This window comes from Somniosus microcephalus, chromosome 1 (genome assembly GCF_052327205.1).
Source record: "Somniosus microcephalus isolate GS21.2 chromosome 1, FLI_Smic_1.0, whole genome shotgun sequence".
Lineage (NCBI taxonomy): Eukaryota > Metazoa > Chordata > Chondrichthyes > Squaliformes > Somniosidae > Somniosus > Somniosus microcephalus.
This window is the reverse complement of record NC_140987.1, coordinates 26,266,303-26,282,260: the sequence shown is the minus strand read 5'-3', so window position 1 is coordinate 26,282,260 and position 15,958 is coordinate 26,266,303. Positions and strand designations below refer to the sequence as shown.

The following is a 15,958-nucleotide window of genomic DNA, read 5'->3' as shown; positions in this document are numbered from 1 at the left end:
AGCCTGGGTTATGCCCCCAAGTCTCTGGAGTGGGGCTTCACTGCGCCGAGTCAGCACCAAATGAACCCAACTTGAAGACAGGGGATCATGGTCGCCACTCTCGCCTTGAGTGTGAATTCGAGTGTGACAACTGAGCCACGGATGACTTTTGCCAAGTTTAGACGATGGGCTCAAGTTTAGAAGTTGGCTTCAATCCACACAATACTTTAGACTCGGGAGCAGAGAGAGCGATCAAAAAAAAAGAGCCAAGCTAACAATTGAGGAAAGAAACAATGAAGCAAAAAATACTAGCCTCTTCAGAAAATGGGTATTTTCAACAGTAGGAAATATTTCTATAAAAAAGTGCTAATCTCACAGCCAGTGTTGTTATCCAGACTATTATTTTTAAAATGAAAAGGCCACTATCACTAGATTGATTCCTGGGATGAGAGGGCTGTCCTATGATGAGAGATTGTGTAGAATGGGCCGATACTTCCTGGAGTTTAGAAGAATGAGAGGTGATCTCATTGAAACATACAAGATTCTGAGGGGGATTGACAGGGTAGATGCTGAGAGGCTGTTTCCCCTGGCTGGAGTGTCTAGAACTAGGGGGCATAGTCTCAGGATAAGGGGTCGGCCATTTAAGACCGAGATGAGGAGGAATTTCTTCACTCAGGGTTGTGAATCTTTGGAATTCTCTGCCCCAGAGGGCTGTGAATGCTGAGTCGTTGAGTATATTCAAGACAGAGATCGATAGATTTTTGGACTCTAGGGGAAATCAAGGGATATGGAGATAGGGCGGGAGAGTGGAGTTGAGGTCGAAGATCAGCATGATCTTATTGAATGGCGGAGCAAGCTCGAGGGACTGTATGGCTGACTCCTGCTCCTAATTCTTCTGGGAAAACAAGCCATTCCCTAGGCAACTCTGATCACAAGTAGCCATGCAGATCGCAGGGGTTGGGTGGGTGGAAATGGAGAAACTGCAAATACTGGAAACTTGAAACAAAACTAGAAAATGCAGGAACAGCAAAATAAAAAAAAGACTTACACGTTTCTACCTCAAGACACAGGTAGGCAGCTATGGTGCTAGAGGACAATGCAAAAATAAAGTGGGGTTGAATAGTGGGTGCCAGAGCAGACAAACTACAGCAAAATACTTCAGCAGATAGGAGATCGAGTATTGAAGATTGAGGGGTGACCTGTTCAAGGTGTTTCACAAAGGGATTGATAGGGAGAAATTATTTCTTCTGGCGGGGAAAAAAAATGAAGAAAGTGGTCTTAAAATTAGAGCATTTAGGGAGGAAAAAAAAAAATCAGGAAGAACTTCTTGACACAGGGTAGAAGAAATCTGGCTGTGGGTACTGGGACAATTGGAGCTTTCAAGACGGAGCTGGATAGATTTTTGTGAGGCAAGGCTACCAAGAGATATGGAGCGGGGAAAATGGAGTTGAAATACACATCAGCCTTGAGCTAATTGAATGGCGGAGCAGGCCCAAGGGGCCGAATGGCCTCCTCCTGTACCTATCCTAGGCAAGGATCAGTGCTGGTTTGTACATTCTAGCCCACAGAACAACTCAGGGTTGCTTTTATTGTATTTCCAGTTCCCAGTCAGCATGAGAATAAGAGAAATAAAAAGAAGTTATATTCATATAGCAACATCTCAAAGCACTTCACAAGACAGTAAAATTAGTGGCAGAATGCGGGACTCAATCGGAATAGTGAGTCAGCTGTGGCTCAGTGGGTAGCACTCTCGCCTCGGAGTCAGAAGGTTGTGGGTTGAAGTCCCCACTCCAGAAACCGGAGCACAAAGATCTAGGCTGATACTCCGGTGCAGTGCTGAGGGAGTGCTGCACTGTCAGAGGTGCCACCTTTCAGATGAGATGTTAAACCAAGATGTCTGCTCGCTCGGGTGGATGTAAAAGATCCCATGGCCACTATTTTGAAGAAGAGCAGGGGAGTTCTCCCCGGTGTCTTGGCCAATATTTATCCCTCAACCAACAGCGCACACAGATTATCTGGTCATTATCACATTGCTGTTTTGTGGGAGCTTGCTGTGTGCAAATTGGCTGCCGAGTTTCCCACATTACAACAGTGACTCCACTTCAATAAGTACTTTGTTGGCTGTAAAGTGTTTTGGGATGTCCGGTGGTTGTGAAAGGCGCTATATAAAGTCAAGTCTTTCTTTTTTAGTGGTCAGTCGCTGGCGAGCTGGAATGAAATTTGATATTGTCTTCGCTAAATGTAGAGTAGCTTATTTACTAGGAAGGAACTTCAGATTAACAGTAAAATAAGTGACCAGCTGCCAATCCATGCCGAGTAAATTTGCCAGCCAGCATCTCTTTTTAAAAATAGTCAATTAGGTTCCGGAAGCCCTTCCTGTCCATACGTCTTTTTCCAACCACATTGACAGCGGGCTCAGTAATTACAAGTTATCACTGAGTGACTGATCTTCCTGTCGGCCAACATCAGCCGCGATGCAGCAGACAACCTGTGCCAAAGGGGGTTTTTAAGATGTCAAACTCCACAGGTAGCCTGTTGAGACAGAGCACTGATTTGTCCACCTCCAGCTCGCAGGTAGTAACCAAACTACACTTAAGCAACAGGACAGCCAGCACAGAAGGCAGCTATTCGGCCCATCGTGCCTGCTCTCTGAAAGAGCTATCCAATTAGCCCCACGCTCCCCCCTCAATAGCTCTGCAAATGTTTTCCTTTTCAAGTATTTATCCAATTCCCTTTTGAAAGTTACCATTGAATCTGCTTCCACCGCCCTTTCAGGCAGCGCGTTCCAGATCACAACAACTCGCTGCGTAAATAATAGTCTCTTCATCTCGCAGCTGGATTTTTTCCACCCCCCAATTATCTTAAATCCGTGACCTCTGGTTACCGACCCTCCTGCCACTGGAAGCAGTTTCTCCCTATCTACTCCATCAAAACCCCTCATCATTTTGAACACCTCTATTAAATCTCGCCTTAACCTTCTCTCCTCTACGGAGAACAATCCCAGCTTCTCTAGTCTCTCTGCATAACACTTCCATTTATGTAGACATGCAATTTGTTGAGATACAATATTTAAAAAAAAAAAACCACAATGGGGTAAAATTGCTCCGAGCACTAAATTCAGGGTTAAAAAAGTGAAAATAAAGTAGGAATCACTTTGTCCAGTAAAATTAGTGCACAGAACATGAATGAAGTGCATGTACAATATTACATACACAGAATCCCATGGCATTTCTGCTTTCACACAGAATTATGTAGTCTATTCTCAATCGCATTGGGAGCAATTTTAACCCAACCGCCAGGAAGCTGATGGGGGAAATCGGGTGAAACGCTGGTTTTAAACTGCCGCCTGATTGATTTATACCCCGCCCGATATTGTCTTCAGTGGAGAGGGAAGTCAGACGTTCCACCTGATCCTGTGGGGTTCCTGCATGGCTAGCTGGGTTAAAATTTACCCCCCCCCACCCCCACATCCTCCGGTCCTTGGGGTGGGGGAGAGGAACCAAGAATTTACATGCTATAACGAACATCCCTTTAAAGAAAGGCAACAGGGAAACAATATGGAAGCCGAGATCTAGCAGCCTTATCGTGACATTATATTAGTTAAAAAGTGGAGCCAGCATCTCACACACACACAAAAAAATCCAAGTAATGTTCATTAAAAATGTCATTTAAAAAAAAGCAAATGAATATTATAGACCAGTGTTTTGTTGCATTTGATATAGCAAGTATTGTGTGACTGAATCAGGCTGGATGGTGGTGTCCTTGACTCCATTTTGAAAGACTTTTAGGAAATGGAAGGTTGACTTGCTTGTAAAGAAAGACTTGCATTTATCCAACAACTTTCACGACTACCGGACGTCTCAAAGTGCTTTACAGCCAATGAAGTACTTTTTGAAGTGTGGTCACTGTTGTAATGTAGGAAACGCAGCAGCCAATTTGCGCACAGCAAGCTCCCACAGACAGCAATGTGATAATGACCAGATAATCTGTTTTGGTTATGTTGGTTGAGGGAGAAATATTGGCCCTAGGACACCAGGGATAACTCCCCTGCTCTTCTTTGAAATAGTGGCCATGGAATCTATTACGCCCACCTGAGGGAGCAGACGGGGCCTCGGTTTAACATCTCATCCGATAGACAGCATCTCCGACAGTGCAGCACCTCCCTCAGCACTGCACTGGGAGTGCCAGCCTAGATTTTTGTGTTCAAGTCCCTGGAGTGGGGCCTTGAGCCCACAACCTTCTGACTCGAGAGGCGAGCGTGCGACCCACTGAGCCACGGTTGACACTTAAGGGGAAAAAAAAAAAAATCGGAGAGACTAGCCCCAGTGTGACCCCTGCAATTCTGTGGCCCCTCTGTTTAAAGTGAATTGCCACAAAGCAGTCCAATTACTTACGATAAAAGAAGGGTTTTTAAAAAAAAACACAAGTCAGAATGTACCACACTGGCTCTCTTGTCTAAGAGTGAACCACCCGTGTCAGGGTTACGGAGCTGCTCGACCCAACATTCCCAAGACTTGGAATTTGCGGCTCATTTTCCTGCCACGAGAAAAAAAAACACCCTCAGGCATTCATTTTACAGAGGCAGCATTGAAATTCCTCGCTCTCCCTTATGCAAACACATGGAACATCAGAGCGCATCTGATTGAGAGATTTACAGTAATTGTCGAGTAATTCTCCAACAGAACCTCCCAGCTTCTCTCCCCTGTGGCGATAATTGGGGGGATTTTGACAATGACAGTAAAACTCCGAGTAGGTACGTTTATAATGGGTTCCTGCCCCTCTGGAGGGTTGGTCTCCTCTTCGCAAAACCGCGACAGGGCCAGCTCAGTTCTGCCAGCATTTGGAAATGCTAACTAACCACGGCACACTTTTTGGATCGGGGGGGGGGGGGGGGGGGGGAACGACAAAATTCCCGCGACACATCCGTTTGAGAATAGAATACAAAGCCAGAGGACGTCGTCGCGATCAGATTGCGCCGTGCTGCAGTCAGGTCGCACCGGTAAGCAGGGCACCGCGTCCAGTTCTGGTTACGGAGACACAAGGAAAGATATTCCAGCAATTTGTCGAGCAGAGCTACAAGACCGACCCTCAAAGTCAGAGAGTTAGAAGGAAAAAAACTGGGGCTTAAAAGGAGGTGTTGTGCGTAAGAGGGGAGTTATAGGAGGAATCCAAGAATTAGCGAGATGATTAAAAGGGAGTGAGTCAGCCGTGGCTCAGTGGGCGACACTCGCCTCCCAGTCAGAAGGTCGTGGGTTCAAGTCCCACTCCAGAGACTGGAGCACCAAAACCTAGGCTCACACTCCCAGTGCAGTGCTGAGGGAGTGCCGCACTGTCGGAGGTGCCGTCTTTCGGAAGCGACTGAGGCCACGCCCGCCCTCGGGTAAAAGATCCCACGGCACTACTTCAAAACAAGAGCAATAATTATTCCTCGGCGGCACCGAACACCTCGAGTCTCTTCGCCGGGAGCAAGCGGAAGCCAAGCGCAGGCAGCGCAAGGAGCGCACGTTAACCCAAGCACCCCACCCACCCGCCCCTTCAACCACCGTCTGCCCCACCTGTGACAGAGACTGTAGGTCCCGCATTGGACTCAGCAGTCACCTGAGAACTAATTTTTAGTGTGGAAGCAAGTCATCCTCGGTACCGAGGGACTGCCCAAGAAGGAGAATAATTATTCTTCAATCAATCAACACCTAAAGAGATTATCTGCTCATTGACACATTGCTGTTTGTGGGAGCTCACTGCAAACTAATTGACTGCTGCGTTTCCTCTATTACAACAGTGACTAATGATTTGGGGCAACATTATAGCTGGTGCTGCGACACCAGATTAGCATGTTCCCCTGCGATAAGTCCTTAGGATGTGCACTGTCCATCGAAAGGTTTCCTGGGTGGGTCGAAAGCACTACACATTTACAACAAGGTAGATTTAAAAAAAAAAGAAAAGCAGGTTAGAGTTAAGAGAATGTTAAAAGGCTCCGGTACTTTCCAACATAAATAATTCCCTTGCTTGGAGTTTCCCTTTTTCTTACCAGCTGCTAATTCCCCATTTCCCTCGGTCTGAACTTCTTGCTGGGAATTGGTCCTATGGGTGCCCAATATTCAGGGTAGCCCAGACGTCAAGTCAGTCAACGACACGAGCGTATCACGGCCAGACTCCACCCTGTCCACTACCCAAGCAGCAATCGGTTAAAATCAACAAAGATTGGAAATCTGACTTGGGACTTTCCCAGTCTCAGTGACTCAGAATTATAGAAAAATAGGAGCTGGAGTAGGCCATTCGAGCCTGCTCCGCCATCAATATGATCATGGATAGAGAATTGGCTAACTAACAGAAAGCAGAGAGTCGGGATAAATGGGTCATTTTCCGGTTGGCAAACGGTAACTAGTGAGGTGCCACAGGGATCGGTGCTGGGCCCCCAAGTATTTACAATCTACATGAATGACTTGGATGAAGGGATCGAGTGTAATGTAGCCAAGTTTTCAGATGATACAAAGATGGGGGGAAAGCAAGTTGTGCAGAGGACTCAAAGAATCTGCAAAGGGATATAGACAACTAGGTGAGCGGGCAAATACTTGGCAGAGGGAGTATAATGTGGGAAAGTGCGAGGTTATCCACTTTGGCAGGAAAAAAAAAGCAAAATTATTTAAATGGAGAGAGATTACAAAATGCTACAGTTCAGAGGGACCTGGAGGTCCTTGTACATGAAACACAAAAAGTTAGCATGCAGGTACAGCAAGTAATCAAAAAGGCAAATGGAATGTTGGCCTTTATTGCAAGGGGGCTGGAGTATAAAAGCAGGGAAGTCCTGCTACAACTGTACAGGGTATTGGTGAGACCACGCCTGGAGTACTGCGTACAGTTTTGGTCTCCTTATTTAAGGAAGGATATACTTGCATTGGAGGCAGTTCAGAGATGATTCGCTAGGTTAATTCCAGAGATGAGGGGTTTGATTTAATGAAGAAAGGTTGAGCAGGTTGGGCCTATACTCATTGGAATTTAGAAGAATGAGGGGATCTTATCGAACCATAAGATACTGAGGGGGCGCAACAAGGTAGATGCAGAGAGGATGTTTCCCCTCATGGGGAAATCTAGAACTCGGGGGCATAGTTTCAGAATAAAGGGTCGCCCTTTTAGAACTGAGATGAGGAGGAACTTCTTCTCAGAGGTCGTGAATTTGTGGAATTCTCTACCCCAGAGAGCCGTGGAGGCTGGGTCATTAAATACATTTAAGGTGGAGATAGACAGATTTTTGCAAGATAAGGGAGTGAAGTGTTATGGGGAGCGGGCTGGGAAGTGGCTTTGTGCCCAAGATCAGCCATGATCTTATTGAATGGCGGAGCAGGCTCGAGGGGCCAAGTGGCCTATTCCTGCTCCTATTTCTTATGTTCTTATGATCCTCTATCCCAAAACCATATTCCCGCTCTCTCCCCATACCCCCTTGATGCCTTTTGCGTTTAGAAATCTATCCATCTCCTTCATAAATATATTCAGTGACTTGGCCTCCACAGCCTTCTGTGGTAGAGAATTCCACAGGTTCACCACCCTCTGAGCGAAGAAACTTTTCCTCATCTCATTCCTAAATGTCCTACCCCGTATCCTGAGACTGTGACCCCTCGTTCTAGACCCCCCCCAGCCAGGGGAAACATCTTCCCTGCATCCAGTCTGTCTAGCCCTGTCAGAATTTTACACGTTTCAATGCGATCACCTCTCATTCTTCTAAACTCTAGTGAATACAGGCCTAGTCGACCTAATCTCTCCTCATACGACAGTCCTGCCAGCCCAGGAATCAGCCTGGTAAACCTTTGCTACACTCCCTCTATGGCAAGTATATCCTTTCTTAGGCAAGGAGACCAAAACTGTACACAGTACTCCAGGTGTGGTCTCACCAAAGCCTTGTGCAGCGCAGAAGGAGGCCATTCGGCCCATCATGCCTGTGCCGGCTCTTTGAAAAGAGCTCTCTAATTCGTCTCGCTCCCCACTGCTCTTTCCCCAGAGCCCTGCAAATCTTTCCTTTTCAAGCATTTATCCAATTCCCTTTTGAAAGTTACTATTGAATCTGCTTCCACCGCCCTTTCAGGCAGCGCGTTCCAGATCACAACAACTCGTTGTGTAAAAAAAAATCTCATCTCCCCCTCTGGCTCACTTGCCAATTACTTTAACTCGGTGTCCTCTGGTTACCGCCCCTCCTGCCACTGGAAGCTGCTTCTCTCCATTCACCTGATCCAAACCCCCACACACTGGATAAACCTACAGAACCAGCAGGGGAGCTGGAATTCCCCTCAGCGTAAGCTCGAGGAACAGCACCTCATCTTTCGATTAGGCACTCTACAGCCCTCTGAACTCAGAGTTCAACAATTTCAGATCATAACCTCAGCCCCCATCACATACATTTTAAATTATTTTTTTATCCACACTTTTGTTTGGCCTTTTTTTCTTCCCTCCCACGTGGCAGCTGTCCTTCATTCTGTCAGCGCAATTCACACCATCTAGAGCCATCCTTTGTTCCTTAACCTGTCCCACGACCACCGCCTCTCGCCTTGAATATCTCTTAATGTCTCTCAATGTCTCTATCTCTCCTGCTTTCTATCCTATTACTGACCTTCCCTTTTATTCTTTCATCCCCTCCCCCTTTTCCCAGCCCCTAGCTTGCTTCACAATCTATTCCTTTTCCTGGTTTTTATCCAGTTCTGACGAAAGGTCTTCGACCTGAAATGTTAACTCTGTTTCTGTCTCCATGGATGCTGCCTGACCTGCTGAGATTTTCCAGCGTTTTCTGTTGTTATTCTCTTTGAAGAAGGTGGTTTTTCTGGCAATGTTGTTAATTAGCTGTCACGACTCTCTCCAAGGGGAACATTTCTTTTGTTAGGACAAAAGGATTTGGAACATTACCCCCTAAAGCCAAAATAAATCATGAAAACCGCAGCAAAATAATGTGAACCGTTTAGAAATCAGAGGTGTTTCGTTTGCTTAATAAAAAGAGCAGCGAGGTGAGTCAGTAAACAATGAAGCATTAAATGAAATAAAAGACTGGCATTGAAATAAGAGTCATGTCTCGGTGCAGTTTCCCCACACAGTGAATTACTTTTAAAGTGCAGAGGTAGCTAATGTGACAGCCATGTACACAGCAAGACCCCATAGTCAGGAGATGAACTATCGATTCATCCATCGACGGAGGGAGGAACGGCTCCACGGCATCGTCCCACCCCCCCCCCCCATCTCCCTAACCTCCTCCAGCCCTACAATCCTCAATCGATCTCCTCAGTTTCTGGCCTTTCGCAAATCCCCGATTTCCTTCGCTCCACCGTTGGCGGCCGCGCCTTCAGCTATCTAGGTCCCAAGCTCTGGAATTCCCTCCACCTTTCTGTCAAGGCACACGTTAAAACCTACTTTGAGCAAGATTTGGTCGCCCGACCTAATTTCTCCCACGTGGCTCGGCGTCAAATTTTGGTTGATTACGCTCCTGAGAGGCGCCTTGGGACATTTTACCACGTTAAAAGGCGCTGGATAAATGAAAGTTGTTGTTGGCCAGGAAGAGAAGCCTCTGCTCGAACAGTGCCCCGGAGAATCTTCAACACCCACCTCAACAGGCAGATGGAGTGTGCCTCGGCTTACGTGCCCTATTCGAAGTATTACTTCCCACCCCACCCCCCCCCAAACCCAGACAGCGCGGCACTCCCTCAGCATTGCGTCAGCCTAGATTATGCGCTCAAGTCCAGACGTGGGGTTAGAACCCTCGACCTTCTGACTCAGCAACAAGAGGATTAACGAGCGTCGAAGTTCAATGGTTTTTTTTTTGCCTCGATCGCAAAAAAAAATGAACATTTTAAGAAATAATTGAGCTGTAATAAGCTTCCCATGCAGGTCTTAAACCGCATCCTTGTCTCTGGTGTCTGATTGCATTAAATTTCCTCCCCTCCTTTTCAGTAAAGTCCTTTGGCTGCCTGAAGATAATACCCAATAACATTTAGCAGATAATGATTACAATCTTGTATTGTTCCACGGAAGCTCACTGTAAACTCGAGGAACAGCAACTCATCTTCCGATTAGGCACTTTACAGCCTTCCGGACTCAATATCGAGTTCAATAACTTCAGATCATAATCTCGGCCCCTATTATATTTTTTATCCACACTTTTGGTTTGTGCCTTTTCCTTTTTCCTTTCTCTCCCACATGCCAGCTGTCTTTCACTTTGCCAGCACATTTCACACTTCATCTAGAGCCAGTGTTTGTTTCTTTACCTGTCCTATTACCATCTCGTCTCACCTTGAATATCTCTTAATGTCTCTTCTTTCATCCCCTCCCCCATTTCCCAGCCCCCAAACTGCCTTTCCTCTCAGTTCTGAAGAAGGGTTTCGACCCGAAACATTGACTTTATTTCTCTCTCCACGGATGCTGCCTGGCCTGCTGAGTTTTTCCAGCATTTTCTGTTGTTATTTTGGATTTCCAGCATCCGCAGTATTTTGCTATTATAAGATTACAATCTTGTTTGGCAAAACCTCCTCTCAACTAACTCCTGCCACGATCCGCACCTTGCATAACAGGTTGCGTTGGATTGACATTATGCAAGCACGAACTACACAGTAGGAAACAAATAGCTAAATTTAAAGAGAGCGAGAGAGAGAGAGAGAGAGAGACTTCATGTATTGCATTCCTCACCCTTGGACAGTTCCTCATTTGGTGTGAAGTAAGTAAAAAAAACACAACCCACTTTGGTAATGGAATCCTGGACACCGAACAGAGGTTTTATCAGAATGCTGGGATATTAAGGCACCGCCAGTCAGATCCATGAGCAATGCATCCCCAGTGCTGTTGTTGTTGGGAATTTTTATCAATGTGACGTCCCAGAGCCAGCTCATTTAAATATTAAAAACCACAGGAAATTCTCCGGCTAGTGATGATTCATTTCCAGTAAATTCTTTCTATAGAAATGAGCTCAAGTTTCTCTTCTTCACAGGTGAAAAACCCTTCATTACTTTCATCTCTTAAATCAATTTGATTTGAGTACTTCCTCCTTCTGCCCTCATTTTCTTAGACACTTTTTAGCCTGATTTCTGACTCAATGGCAAAATTGGGTTGGGCCCCCTTTGGGGCGCTAACTTTGCCAGTGCGCCGAAAAAATTAGCACCCCCACGCCAGAAATTCACTGGTAGCGCCCCAAGAGGGAGGCAGGGCGCGACTGACTATCACGGGCAGGGGGCAGGTACTGCAGGCTTCCCTCCCCTTATTAAAGGGGAGGGGCCTAGCACAGCGCGACCCGGGGCCCAGCTGCGCCACCAGGGATCGGGAGTGCTGGCAAAAGAGCCCGGCACTCAAGAGGAGTGCCGGGCTCATGGAGCGCAGCCGGCACCCCGCGGGGAGGGGGGTTCACAGGAGGCCGGGGATGGCAACGGGGGCAGGTGCTGGCAGGCGGCCAGCAACAAAAATGGCTGCCCGGCACCTCCCCTTTAATTTGCGCCGCCCCGACCGCAGATAGGCCCCCCTTGACCCTGTCCGCCATAGCGTCCGGCGGTAAGTCAGGGGGCGCTGCACACGGCGATGAAGTCATCGCCGGCGATGCAGTGCCGCGGGGCAGCTAACCTCCTGATGAATTTTGCGTAAGGCATTAGCGGCGCCTCAGCCGGGCGCTAGTTGCTTTGCGCCACGTTAGCATCCTCTTAGGGCACTAACAGGAGGTGCAAATTCACCGAAGTTCCCCCCCCCCCATAACTTTTTTTTAATATTCGTTATTGGGATGCGGGCATCGCTGGCAAGGCCAGCATTTATTGCCCATCCCTAATTGCCCCTTGAGAAGGTGGTGGTGAGCCGCCTTCTTGAACTGCTGCAGTCCGTGTGGTGAAGGTGCTCCCGCAGCGCTGTTAGGGAGGGAGTTCCGGCATTTTGACCCAGCGACGATGAAGGAACGGCCCAATATATTTCGAAGTCGGGATGGTGTGTGACTTGCAGTTGGTGGTGTTCCCATGCGCCTGCTGCCCTTGTCCTTCTAGCTGGTAGATGTCGTGGGTTTGGGAGGTGCTGCTGAAGAAGCCTTGGTGAGTTGCTGCAGTGCAGCCGGTTATTGCAATAAATTGTATTTTGAAGAAAAAAAACCCACGCACTTACACACCCAGGGTTGCCAACTCTCCAGGATTGCCCTGGAGTCTCCAGGAATTGAAGATTAATCATGGACTAGTACAGCACAGAAAGAGGCCATTCGGCCCATCGAGTCTGCGCCGACTCTTTCAAAGAGCAATCCAGTTAGTCCCGCTCTTTCCCCATATCCCATGCAATTTTTTCTTCCAGTATTTATCCAATTCCCTTTTGAAGGCTACTATTGAATCTGTCTCCACCACCCATCAGGCAGCGCATTCCAAATCCTAACCACTCGTTGCGTAAGAGAGTTTTCCCTTGTGTTGCCTCTGGTTCTTTTGCCAATCACCTTAAATCTGTGTCCTCTGGTTACCAACTCTCCAGCCACTGGAAGCAGTTTCTCTATTTACTCTGTCTAAACCCTCCATGATGTTAATCTCTTGGACACTGCTGTGAGCAATCCCCCGGGAGAAAAATCATTGGTGCATTCAAAAAATATGCGCTTTTTAAAATTCTTTGAATACTTTTGTTTAGTAGGGTTCCATGGGTTTCAGTGCGGGGGGATGGAGGGGGGAGGGGGAGATTGTTGCCAACCGTGGTTGGGCGTAATCACCTGACCTCCTGCCTCCAATCGCCTCGCCCCGCCCCCAATTAGTCGCGCGGCAGGTCCATCCCCGTACCGCCCCTCCTTCCCACAGCCAATCGGAAAGCGAATAGACTCTTCGTTACCCGAGTGGATGTTTCTTGACGGTCAGTCAAAAACAATCTTTTTCCTTTCTCCAATATGTTTATAACGAATAAACAGAAGTGTTCAAAAAAAAGAGAACACATGTGGGGGAAGTGTGGCAAACTGCCAGGTTTCTGATCACTAGTCAGTGGCGTGTGCGCGGAGGAGGGGCAAGGTGCTGCATAGGAGCACCACCGCCTCCAAGTCACACACCAATCCAACTTAGAAGTGTATCGCCGTTCCTTCATCGTCGCTGGGTCAAAATCCTGGAACTCCCTCCCTAACAGCACTGTGGGAGCACCTTCACCACACGGACTGCAGTGGTTCAAGAGGCAGCTCACCACCACCTTAAGGGCAACTAGGGATGGGCAATAAATGCTGGCCGTGCCAGCGACACCCATATCCCAGAAGTCAATAAATAGAACAGGATTGGACTCAGCTGTGATGTGCCCCCTTACCGGCCACCCCCACAACCCAGTCCACCTGCAGACAAACCTATCGACACGGTGGCATAGTGGTTAGCACTGTTGCCTCACAGCGCCAGGGACCCGGGTTCGAATCCGGCCTCGGGTGACTGTCTGTGTGGAGTTTGCACATTCTCCCCGTGTTTGCGTGGGTTTCCTCCGGGTGCTCCGGTTTCCTCCCACAGTCCAAAGATGTGCGGGTTAGGTTGATTGGCCATGATAAAAAAATTGGCCCTTAGTGTTAGGGGGGATTAAATACATGGGGTTACGGGGATAGGGCTTGGGTGTCGGTGTAGGGACCGGGTGCTAGGGTTTGGATGATCAGCCATGATCTCGTTGAATGGCGGAGAAGGGCCGAATGGCCTACTCCTGCTCGTATCTTCTATGTTTCTATGTTTCCCCATCAATATATGTGCAAGTGTAATGTCCACCTGGCCCAGGTACCAGGAGCACCCATTGAACCAAATCCTTCTAGCCGATATGTGGAGAGTTAGCCCGGGAAGTGCCATTGGCGGCTATGCCTTCAGCCGCCTGGATCCCACTCTCGAATTCATTCCTGAACCCTTCCACACAACAACCAGCACCACCACAACCTATACCTTGAACAGTAAAACTCAAGGCGTTTCACATAAGAGTATAATTAAACAAAATTTGACACCAAGTCATATAATAGATATTAGGACAGGTGACCAAACGCTTGGTCAGAGGTAGGTTTTAAAAGGAGCATCTTAAGAGGTGGAGGGGTTTAGGGAGGGAATTCCAGAGCTTGGGGCCGAGGCAGCTGAAGGAACGACCGCCAGTGGTGGAGCGATGAAAATCAGGCATGCGCAAGAGATACCCACCTCCCATTCCTCTTAAGATACTCAAGACCCATCCTCTTTGACCAGACTCTGAATATCTCTATTTGGCTCCGCATCAATTCTGTTGCTTCGCCTTACGCCTGTACAAAGCACCTTGGGGAGGTTTTTCTATTGTTAAAGGCCCCAAGTAAATACAATGGTGGCTTCTCAGAACACAGATCTCCTCACACAAGCTGCTGAATCAATATTCTCTGTTGCTCACCAATAGCGATTACTGAGACAATATGCATCTTACAGTTGTATAAAAAAATATAAAGTTACCCAAGATAAATACAAGTTAATCACATTGCACTGGAGATATATCTGGCACAATCGGCCATTATCATGCAGGGGTTAGACGACTACTGAACTTCCCATTAGCACTGCACAGATTACATAATGCTCGTCTTCGGATGAGATGCTAAACCGAGGCCCTGTCTGCTCTCTCAGGCGGCTGTAAAAGATCCCATGGCACTATTTGGAAGAAGAGCAGCGGAGTTCTCCCCGGTGTCCTGGTCAATATTTATCCCTCAACCAACATCACTGAAATAGATTATCTGGTCATTATCTCCTTGCTGTTTGTGGGAGCTTGCTGTGCGCAAATTGGCTGCCGCGCTTCCCACATTACAACAGTAGGCGACACTTCAAAAAGTACTTCATTGGCTGTAAAGTGCTTTGGGACGTCCTGAGGTTGTGAAAGGTGCTACAGAAATGCAAGTCTTTCTTTCTACATGAGGTGTGATAAATGGCAGTTAGAAAGATTACCTGTAAACATCTGACATTATTCTTTGACTATATAAGCTGTGTCTTTATGCATCTCTCCACTTCACCTGACGAAGGAGCGGCGCTCCGAAAGCTTGTGATTTCAAATAAAGCTGTTGGACTGTAACCTGGTGTTGTGTGATTTCTTACATTTTTCTACATGAGAATTAGGGCTGCCAGCAAAGAGGCATTAAAAAGAGGCCAAAAGAATGATGAGCTTCTTGGGATTACCCAGGAACCGTCAACCACAAGGTGGCAGTAAAAAAAGGGAGGGTGGTGGGCACTGTGACTGGCCCCAGTAATCTGGGTGAGCGAACTTCAAAAATCTGTCCAGGGGCCCGTGCCATTAAGCGACACCCCCGCTAGAAAATGCACACATGGGCAGCGAGGAGGTGGAAACTGGCTGGGATGCCTCCTACAGTCAATATGCCAGTCGATGCTCCCAGTCAAGGTTCACACATGAAGGATGACCGCCCGCTTGGCGACTGGCACATGTGAAATTGTACCCCAAGAAATAGGATGTGTCTCTGTGGGTGGGGGTTGAAGAAATAGGCCAGAAAGTACACCACACTAATATTAAATAAATCCTTGCTCCAGACTCTCCTGCTGAGCTGTGCTCTGGAAGTGTAACTGTGGGCAGGATTCTTGGAATTGTTTACATTACTTGTAGAGAAGGCAACTGTCTGATTCATCATCAGCACCTGCTTCTTCTATTCTATAATGGAACAGGTGAAGACACACAGAGAGGGAGACACACGCAGAGAGAGAGGGAGAGGGGGAGACACACACAGGGAGTTCCCAGTTTACAACAAAAACAGAGGCCTAGAAATTGGGTTGGGGCGCCAAAGTCGCCTGAGCGCAGGATTTAGCGCAGCGATTGGAGTAATACCGATCGCCAGAAATTCAGTTTCAGTGCCCCTCGAGGGACACGGGGCGAGGCTCGAGGCGCTCCGCGTCACTCTTAGGGCGCTGAAACTGATTATCGCAGCGCCACACGCTGCGGCACGGCACGCTGCGGTACTGCAGGCCTTCCTCCCACTGTTAAGGGGGAGGGGCCTGCAACAGCGCGATCCCCGCTCGCGAGTGCCGGCAAATGAGCCCGGCACCAAGGAGAAGTGCCG

At 47.8% G+C, this 15,958-nt stretch overlaps 1 protein-coding gene across 4 annotated transcripts in view; it reads right to left on the bottom strand.

Moving 5' to 3' along the window:
- The window catches only part of palld (palladin, cytoskeletal associated protein), a 610,835-nt gene that overhangs the window by 74,249 nt on the left and 520,628 nt on the right, over nt 1-15,958 (bottom strand). The gene's annotated exons all lie outside the window — the stretch shown is intronic.